Below are 11,596 nucleotides of genomic sequence, written 5' to 3'. Positions count from 1 at the left end.
ATGTGGACCATCAATGACTTTCCTGCGTATGGTATGTTATCTGGATGGTAGACATCCGGGAAACTAGCATGTCTTTATTGTCTTCAGTATTCTAAATCAATTTACTTGAAGAATGGTCATAAAACATGTTGGTTTGATTGTCACCGTCAATTCCTTCCAATGAATCACCCTTGGAGGAAGAATCGAGATGCCTTCGTCAAACGCCGGATAGAGAAATCAATACCTCCACCAATTATGACAGGGGATGAGTTGTTTCATAGTTTGGAAAATATCCCAATGATTATTGATGGTCCAATTGATCGCATTGAAGGGTTTGGAAAATCACATAATTGGAAAAAAAAAACATATTTTGAGATTTGCCTTATTGAAAGGATAACTTGCTATGTCATAACCTTGATATGATGCATATAGAGAAAAATGTGTTTGACAACATCTTTCACACGATTATGGATGTCAAAGGCACAACAAAAAACAAAGACACATCTGATGGGTTGGTGGAACAAAATGGACGCTTTTTAAGCCTAAGGCGAGCTACAGTTTGCACCGTACTAATCAATTGGTTGTCTATGAGTGGTTACAAACATTGAAGTTACCTGATGGGTTTTCTTCTAATTTGGCTACATGTATTGATTCCACATCTTCTAAATTAATTGGGATGAAAAGTCATGATTGCCATATTTTTATGCAGTTTCATTTACCTGTAGCATTCATGTTTTTACCAAGTTGTCACTAGAAGCCTTTGACTGAGTTAAGTACATTTTTCCGAAATCTTTGCTCTACATCTCTACGTGTAGACAACAAATGTGAAATGGAAAAGTCAATTGTTTTAACGTTGTGTAAGTTAGAACGTTTTTTCCCTCCAGCACTATTTGATAGAATGTAACACTTGCCTGTCCATCTTCCCTATGAAACACGTTTAGGTGGCCCAGTACAATATCGTTGGATGTATCCATTTGAAAGATTCCTCAATCACTTGAAGTCCAAAATGAAAAATAAGAGATATGTTGAAGTTTCAATTGCTGATGCATATATGCTTGAAGAGTCAACACACTTTGCATCATTTTATTTTGACGATGATGTGCAGAGTAGAAGAACAAGGATAGGTCGTAACCTAAATGATGACGGCATTGATCCTAACTTGCCAATTACTTTGTCAATATTTAATTGACCAGGGCGGTTGATGGGCAAGAGAAGGACTAGATATTTGAGTGTAGAAGAATATTTCGCCGCTCATCAATGTGTTACTGAATTGTGAGGAGGTTCAACCTATTTTAAGGTATGCGTGCTCTATTTTTTTTCATGTTGATTTCAAATGTATCTAATTTCACTATTGTAGGTTGTATGAAAATGGTTTATGACACTACGATCCTGGTTGTACTGATCAAGATGTAGACGATGAAATCGAAAGAAATTTTGCACATTGGTTTAATGAATACGTAAGATGTTAATGTGCTTTGCCATTCTTGATTCATTATTATCTATATTTGTCGTTATATGGCATTTTCTTTATATTTATTTGTAGGTACATAACCCAATAAACAATGTATGTAACCAATCACTCATTGATTTGGCATATGGGCCGATAATGGAGGTTAGCACAAACATTGGATATGTTGTTAATGGGTTCAAGTTTCAGACTGAAACATATTGCCGTAAAAAGTCGACTTCTAACTATGGAATGTCTATTAAGGGCAGTGGTTTAGCACAACTTGAATCAAATTTTTTTGGCACCTTGTAAGAGATTGTTGAGGTTGAGTACCCAAATGTTCCAATTAAAAAGGTTGTTCTCTTTAAGTGTGAGTGGTTTGATCCAACAATGTTGGGTCACGATTTAATTCTGAATATGGTATCACTGAGGTGCACTGCAATAAACGATATAAGAAGTATGATCCTTTTATCATTGCACAAAGTGCACGTTAAGTTTGTTATATTCCATACCCACGAGGTATAAGGGAGAAAATGAATTGTTGGGTAGTGTTGAATGTACGCCCTAGAGGAGCTATTGACAGTGCCTATAGCTCTAGTTACACATATCAACAGGATAACACACCGTTGCCTACATATGGATGTGACCAAAGTATTCAAGATGATGTGCAAGAGTTAGTGCATGAACCATTAGAAATGAATGAAGTCGAATTACCTCAAAGCGAAAATCAATGGTCCGACCAAGGTGTTCAAACTGAAGATTCAGAAGAAAAGGGTAGTGAAGAAATTGAAGATGACAATGATGAGTCTGTAGAAAATGATAGTCCGACCAATGATGATTCAATAGAAAATGATAGTGGAGAAGATGATGATCTTGATGATGAAGATGATAATGAGGAATTTCGACAATGATGATGGTGATTTTTAATTTAGATTTTAAATTTAAATGATTTTAATGCCTATTTTAATTAGTTCTTATTAGTAAATTATTACTTATTAATAAATTAAAATCTTACTAAGTTCGTGCTACAAAAGAAAAGGCGCCATAGTAAAATTCACCCCAAAATTTTAGCGACTCTAATTTTCCCCAAATTTTCCTTTTTCACTCCCTCCTCCCTCTTCCCTCACTCATTCACTATGCTCTCTTGTAATCCCCAACGGCCCAACCCCATAATCACAAATTTTCCTTTTTCTTCTCCCAAATTTCCTTTTTTTGCCTTTACTCGATGATGCACTAGCAACAACACAACTCCTCATTCTGCTCTCACTCAATGACACTCCGGCAACGATGCACCGTCAACAACACATTTGAAGGTTTGACATTTCCGTTGTTTTTGGACATTACTCACTTTTATTTATTTCTCTAGATTCTACTCATATTTTCTAAAGAAATAAGCAATGAACTTGTTTTCTTAGGTAGAATTTTTGATATCTTGGAGAATCAAGTATTTGTTGAAATTAAACTAGGGATTTGTTGCTACAGACTGCAGTGGATGTTTTTTGTAGAATAGTTTGCTTTTGTAAGTATATACACACTCATGTTGTGTTACATGTATTGATAGACTTCCATCTTTTGAAGGTTCATAAGAAATATTTTACCAGATTAAAGAGGAGATTCTGGTTGGAGGAAAAAAGGCAATTGTACCAAAGAATGGTAATTTTCTTGTTTTTCTTTTCAAGTTTCAAGCTCCTGTGTTCTACTATAAATGTGGAAAACTTGGCTGCCCATTTCATAATGTTTTGATTTTGATGTGTTAAGAGGGAGAAAAGGGTGTGTGGAAATGTGGATAGGGGGAATAATTTCATGAAGGGAGATATGATTCCTTAATCTAAGTGAGATACTGCCCATATTTGATGAAATTTCTAATTGGTTTAATTGGTGAGATACTACACATGTATTTTATTACATATGTATTTGTATTTTTTGATGATATTCCTATTGTTTCTTGATAATAATAATACAAGAAATCATATAGTTAACTCATATAGTTAATTAGTTATAATTAAAATTATTAGATGTAAATTATTTGAATTGTTAAGAATATATTGTAATTGTTTTGATGAACCAAAAATGTAATATTAGACCCCCAATTTTATTTTGAGTCTAGTATAGGATTTACGTCGAGTACAAGCCTAGTTGATTAAGTGGAATTTACAAGAGTATAAATTTTAATTTATACTTGTAAGTCGTTTGCTTCCACTTTGTAAATCAAGAAGATTTTGAAGATTGATCAAGTCTCGTGGACATCCTGGAACGTGACAACATGGTTCGAATTGCAAGAATTAATTCTTTGGGAGAATTAATTTAATTCAAGATGAGGATGTTGCAATTAAAGGTCAAAATCGAAGTCAACCATAAATGGGTTCTCTCACAAATGTTTTTAGAGGCTAACTCATGCAAGGATTTATTTTTGGAGATGAGGATGACCTCTTAGAGCAAAAAGGCGTGGCTAAAGTATATCTAGGAGAAGAGGATGACTTGCTCATTAAAGGTGAGGATGACTTGCTCACAAATTAAATATGAGGATGACTACAACATGAGGATGACTTGATCCTAATGAAGTGAAGAGGGTGACCGTGTATGCCCTTGAAGGATGAGGATGACTTACCTTTTGGAAGCTAAAATTGAGGATGAGGATAACTTGCTCTTAAGGCTAATTAAAGTTGAGGATGACCCTCCCTTAATTCTTCCATGCAAAGAGGTCGACCACATTATTTTTTTTAATGGGGAGGCCAAATTATAGGATGATCTACGTATCATCCAATGGAGGGAGAAATGCAACCATCTTGTTTTTGAGGTTGACCACGACGTGATCAAGTATAAAAATATGATTACCTATTTTTACTTATTTCAAAGGAGTCCAACTGCCTACAACACTTCTAAAAAGGGAAATATTATTTTTCCTAAATATGGCACGAGGATGACTGCTAAAGGTGAATTCAAATATTCTTGCTACTTGGAGCTGAGAATCAATTTGAGAAAAGTCAATGTACTTTTCGGTTGCATTAATTATGCTCAAGCAAGAATCACCAAGCAGATATATTTCAGAGTAACCTGACTTATGGATTATGAACAAAGTCAAGTGTTCAAACCATAAGAAGATTTACAAGTCAAGGAAAGGTGGCTACAAGTTACAAGTCAAGGGAAGATGAACGTTGGAGGATTATCAGAAGAAAATATTCAAAATCATCTGACAGGAGCCATCAAAGTTGACAAAAACCATTTGAAGGCATTTGATGCTCTAATATTCATAACGGGCAAATAGCTTATTTAGCTATATAAACCCAAGAAGACTTGAAGACAACAATGACGGATGAGTAGCACGAAAACAACAAGTGATATCAGACTAAGCAAGTGCTAAGTATTGAGCTAAACACGAGAGAAAATCAAGTCTTAGAAAGAAATACTTTTATTTCTTTAAAATAAGTGCATGAGTGTAGCTTTGTGCAAAACACTTAGAAGAACTAAGTGTAGCTGTGTGCAAGACACTTGGTTGAGGAGTGAAGCTTTGTGCAAGACACTTAGAGGAAGACTAAGTGTAGTTGGGTGCAAAACACTTGGTTGAGGAGCGTAGCTGGGTGCGAGACGCTCAGGAACGTAGCTTTGTGCAAGATGTTCGGGATTAAGTGTAGCTTTGTGCAAAGACACTTGGAGTTGCAGAAGTGCTAGAAGGGCAATGATTCACTATTGTATTTGGGTGATTGAAGATAGTGGAATCTCTCCTTCAAGTGAAAGGAGAAAGTGGAGTAGGAGGATTACATCACCTCCAAACCACTATAGATCCCTGTGTCCATTTACTTTACTACTTACATATATGTGTGCACATTTATCTGATCATCACATGCATTGCATATTTTGTCACATTAATTATCCTAAAGCATCTTGATTCACGTGACATCCTATTTGCATGCAAAGCATATTTCCTACTCAACCTCATCCTGCTCAAGCTTATTTGTTATTATACTATGAACCCAACTTTTCATTGCTTAGACTACTTCATCTGGGTTTGATAGTTCCCACGTTCGCATCCAAGCCAAACTTTACATACTTGTTATTTGAGCTATTCCAGAGGTTTCTAACGTATTGCATGTTGTGAAGCTCTTCATTTTTACGTAACTTTGTTTATAGCACTTTACTATTATTTTCGTTGTGCAATTCAAGTTGAATTTATTCACTTGAATTCTCTTTGATAAAGTGTTATAATATTTTTGAATTGTTAAAAAGTCTATTCACCCCCCCCCTCTAGACTTTTTCACCCTATCGGGACCAACATGAATAATTTACATTTTAATTATATTTTTAATTAATTATGTGTGGTTTAATAGCCTTAGTTATGTCGCAACGTAACTCAAAGAAAAAGAGTAAAAGTTTGATGTCCCAACCTCCAACACAACTCCGATAGTTGCATGATAGTGATTCAGAGCGTACTATGTCAGCATTGCCCATTTCAAATGAAGCTGATTTGGAAGGAGGATCACCTATCTCGAATATGACAACAACACCTCCGACGCACAATCCAGATCCAAACGACAAAAGGATCTTCATTCGTCCAATTGGCATGGAAGGGTAAGTCTTAAAACATTCATTTAAATCATACATATTTTAATGTAATTGTATGAAATTATAATCATGATGAATATCAATATGTTAAGTTTTCCATTCTTGTTTTAGGTTGGAACCTTATGATGGGCATAGAAAAATCATAGAAAGCATTACTTGGTACTTCTCCGAGGCTGTCAAGACGTTCAAAGCTGCATCTCAAAGTATGAAAGACATTTAGTTTAATGAATACAAGGTAAATTACGTTATAACTGCAATTGGGACAAGAGTTCTTACTTATGTGTACTAATTGTTTTATTTTTTTAATTTTATCAAAGAAATTTTGTAAATGGAATCCAGAAGATAGCCGCCATTCGGAAAATATATGAGAGTAATGCTGCCAGAAGACTTTCCGACACATTGTGCCAAGTGCGTGCCAACTTGGAAAAAGGTAAATCACCACCGAAATGGATGTCTGATCTAGTTCTAGCTCAGTATCAAAGCCTTTGGAACAGTGAAGAATTCAAAAATCTATCCAAGAAGAACAAGGAAAATAGAAATTCAGATTGCGGGGGAATGGGACCCTCGCTGCATACTAGAGGTTCAATCCCAATTACTGAACATAGGCGAAGATTAGTAAGTCATTTAATAATTAATATCTAAATAAGTTTAAAGTTTAACAACATTAATGTTTGGTTTATTAATGTTGGATAGAGAGAAAAGCTTGGAGAGGACCCGTCACATGCAATTTTGTTTCAAGCCACACACAAACGCAAAATGACCGGTGAGTTTGTGTGCAAAAGAGCTCAACAAGTAATGGTAAGAGTCTAAATTCCTAAAATCTTTCATCATTAAATATAAAACTATGTTGTAGTTATATAGCAACATCATGCATATTCGTAATAATTTTGTATTTGAAAATAAGTAAAGAGAAAATAACACTATAACAATAAATGAAAATAGGAGTTAAGTATAGAGTAAATGCATATTGTTGTTCTCTAATTTTTTTTTATTGTAAATGAAAATAGGAGTTAACTATTAGATTGCTCTTGCTGCACTATTTTTTTATTTTTTTTGTTTGGTTGGTTTTCCTTGCTATGCTCTTAATCTCTAATGGTATTACATACTGTCTTATTTTGGGGAGGCAACTTTCTTTCAAAATATCTTACTTTATATGAGAACAATAATGGTTATAAACAATGCTTAGCAGATTGCTCTTGTTGTAGTATAACCTTGTTGTATTCAATATTCTTAGAATATATTTTTGTTCAGACTATGAACTGCCAAATTTATGTGCCTTAGACTTGGATTAGTATAGCAAGTTTTGGAACCTACTATGGATTAAGTTTTGTAGAAAAGCAGAAAGAGTAAAATATGCACTGCCATTGTATCATGTGCCATAATGTAACTAAAATAAAAACTACAAATTGGGCCACAGATACAGTAAACTTAGATTGGTCATTAAGTTGGAAATGCTGATATTACACTTGCTTTCTTATTATTGAACATTTGTTAATATATGAGTTTTAAAAAAAATTGTCTATTAATATAGGAAACTGCAAGTCAAATACAGCAAATCAACCAGAACTTGATCAGCAACTACTTGGTATGAGGCAGCAGGTGGTGTCAAGAAGAGAGGTTATGTGTTTGGGTTTGGATCAGATACCCAACACTACTTCCCTGAGGTGCCAAAGCAGAAGTCAAGACATAGAGAATCAAAATCACATGTAGCTTGTGACAAAAAAATTGAACACTTGCAGCAAACCAACAAGGAGATTATTGAGCAAAATAAGAAGATTATGGAGTTGCTCCAAGGTGTATATAGTGCACATCCCGAGGTAAAATCTATTGCTCCTACAACTAATAGCAATCAAAGTAATGTTGGGTTAGATAATATCATCGTGAATGATGATACACAATCTCCAGCGTAGTGTTTGATTAAGTACTTGTTAGAACTTGTGATGCTAATGTAAAAATATTAAGAATGGTAAGTACCTATTACTTTTTGAAATGTAAAGTAGCTACCTCTTTTTGAAATGTAAAGTAGCTATCACTTTTTGAAATATGAATTGAAGTTAAATAACCATAATGTTCAATTAAATTTGCTTGTTTTGGTGATGTTACATTGTTATAGATATACTATTTATTTTAAATTTATAATTGTATAGTAGATAATATGCATTAAATTAATAGAGCAACAAATTTTTTTTTTAAATTTATTTTTGACAATGGTTGTGGGAATTTCCGACCACCTAGTGGTCGGAAATCTTGTTCCGTATAGTTACGGAGTTCATGTTTCCGACCACCAAGTGATCGGAACTTGTCGGTCGGAAACATGAACTCCGTAACTATACGGAACAAGATTTTCGACTACTAGGTGCTCGGAAATTCCCGGATAGTCAAGTTTTCTACGCGACGAAATATTTCCGACGACACTTTTTTGTCGTCGGTATTTGCCGACCACCCCGTGCAGTGGTCGGAAATACCGACGAAGGTTTTTCTGGATCCCATAAGTGGTCGGAACAGTGTGTTCCAACGTGATTTTTGCGATTTTCGACCACTTTCCGATGGTCGGAAATTCGCTGATTTCCAACAGTGAGTGTATCTATATTAAGGAAACGATACACGGTTTTGTCATTCTTTGTTTATACGTAGATGATATACTCATCATTGGTGGTAATGATCGAATGATCAAATCTACCAAAATCATTTTAAATGCGAGATTTGACATGAAAGATATGGGTTTAGCTGATTTAATCCTCGGGATTAAAATCATTAGAAGATCTGATGGTCTTGTGTTAAGCCAAACTCAATAGCTTGATAAAATCATTGGAAATTCAACAAGGATGATAATCAAGTAGCTAGGACACCATTTGATACAAGCATTTTAATTTACTATCCAAGAATCATGGAGAGTGTATTTCTCAAGTAGAATACACTCAGATTATTGATAGTTTAATGTATCTAATGAGTTGTACAAGGCTAAAAATTGCCTTTGCGGTTAGTAAACTCAGTGGATATACGAGTAACTCCGATGATATGCACTGGAAGGTAATTGTGAGGGTTACGTTATGAGATACCTAAAGGGTACTCGTGACCTTAGACTGCACTATACAAGATATCCTATTGTACTTGAAGGGTATAGCGACTCTATTTAGGTATCGGATATTAAGGACTCTAAGTCCACGAGTGGCTACGTGTTCACATTAGCCGATGCATCTGTTTCATGGAGATCCTCAAAAAAAACTATAATAGCCTTAGACAAATGATGCGAAGAGGTTTAATGGCTATGCCATTTTCTAGAGGATATTCATAGTTGGGAAAAACATGTGCCTCCAAAATGTGTGCATTGCGATAGTCAAGCCACGATTGGTAGAGTACGAAGTAATATGTATAATGGTAAGTGTAGACATATACGTCGTACACATAATACCATTAAACAACTTCTCACAAGTAGTGTTGTCTCGGTTGACTATGTGAAGTCAAAAAACAACGTAGCAGAACTGTTAACCAAAGGGTTAAATAGAGAGTTGACTGAGAAGTTGAAATGAGTAATGGGGCTAAAGCCCTTGGAATAAAATTCTATAGTGGATGCCCAACCTAACTAGCACCTAGGTTCAATGGGACAACTAAATTATGGAATGAAGCGTGTCAGTGTGGTGGTCTCAAACTCCCTACCATTTCTTGTTAAAACAATGACTCCTACACAAGGTTAGCACATTGATGCTTTAATGATTTGAATGTCGGTTGACATGTATAAGTATGCAAGATATTCGGAAAAGAATCACTATATGAGAGAGAAGCGGGTTTGCTTCAAAGGATAATTAATTGGGTTCAATTCTTTAGAAACTCTTGCAGAACCAGGAACGGTGACCCATAACCAAAACGAGCACAATCATGAGAATAGAACATGGTCGGGAGGTTCTTATGTGGGATATATATCATCATCTACACAAATGGCAATTGGTTCAAAGACATCGCATTCTACTGAACAGTACAGCCAATAGAGTAAATATATCTTCTCAAGAGAAGGTTCAATGGGTAACACCTACTTATCTTATATATGTAGGGATCGATCATTGAACACAGGTGTTTTGTTTTGTTTTTTTTTTTAAAGGCCCAGTAAATCAATTTTCATTCGTGTGGGGGTTGTTGGAAAAATATCATAAAAATAGCATTGAAAGTGGCTATTTTGTGGTACAAATATATGTGAGCTTCACATTCGCTTCGGATCGGGTCAAAGTAATCCAGGTTCTTCGTAGTGAGACGAAGAAATTAATATATTGTACGCTCAAAATGGATAATGGATGAATGAGAAATTAATTCTCAAAGTAGGTTCATTTGAGTTGGAAAATAGAGGTGGAAAGACTTGTAACAAGCATTCGTCCACATTTGAAAAACAATTGGATTTGCACAACTATATATACAAGAGCCTTTTAAAGGCATGTTCAATTGTCTAGCATAGAGGCTCTCTCTCGCGCTTAGGGGGAGTGGTGCAAATAAAATCTTATAATGAGTTTAAAAAAGGCTTGACTCGTGTACGCTGGCACCTGTGGGCACGAATGTCGTCTGAAAATGTGGCTAGCCTTGCGGGCATAAGTTAAGCCAACTTTTCGAAAATATTAATTTTCAAACATTTAGCTACTGTCCAAGTAGTAACTTGGGTTTACCATTCGAATGGAGGCCTAAACTGCTCGGTTGGAGGCACCATTCAGTCAAGATGGGTTTGACCGAATGGTTGACTCCTCATCTCGTAACCTTCCAAGTACCTTTCGAAAGGTACCATTCGAAGTAGTTACATTTCGAACTGCTCACGTTTCGAACCATTTGAACTACTCTTCGGAGTACCGCTCTAGGTATTAATTATGATGTTACGGAATTAATTACAAATTAATTCCAATTTTAAATTTGAGAATTAATGTCGAGAGTATTGGTTGTTTGTTATGAAAGGTTGCAGTCTCGGTTTTAAACCAGTGATTAATGTCATTTTAATTGTTATTAATTCCTCATATCCTATATTAGCATCGTTGAGCAGCAGATTTTACACAACTTTTTTGCCTACATTTTTGCTCACACAAAACTCTACTCAACTTCCTCCTTTTTTCTATGTTCAACCATGTTTTCTTTCGCCAGGTTCTTTTGTTTGAGTGTTCAATAGCTTGTTTTATCTTGGGAAACCTAGGCTACAGCGCTCCTAGCACTTTTGGGAGGTGGCAAATACGGTTTTAAGGATAGTGTGGGTATAACACAACTCAAACTAACCTAACCCTTTCTCCTTTCATTTTTTTTTGCTTGTTATTTTTTTTGTGAAAATAATCTTTTTTCTAGAGGATTATTTTCCTAGCATGCACTATCAAAGACCTTTTGATCTAGTAGCACCCGGTTGCACCCCTACATGGGAGAGGGTGGGTTTGAGCCTTAGTGGAGGACTGAAGGCAATATTGACTCTTTGTGCTTCATTTGATTGAGAAAGTAGCTACGAACAAATACTACAATTAATGTGGACACATATAGGTTGAAGAAAGCGGAGGGACCACACTGGCCACCTCACACCCCAGTCCGTTGCACTATAAACCAAGCCACACCCACCCCCACACCTCCCTCACACTTCCTCACCCCCCCCCCCCCCCC

This window comes from Ipomoea triloba, chromosome 5, assembly GCF_003576645.1.
Source record: "Ipomoea triloba cultivar NCNSP0323 chromosome 5, ASM357664v1".
Taxonomy (NCBI): Eukaryota; Viridiplantae; Streptophyta; class Magnoliopsida; order Solanales; family Convolvulaceae; genus Ipomoea; species Ipomoea triloba.
Note: the sequence above shows the minus strand (reverse complement) of the source record.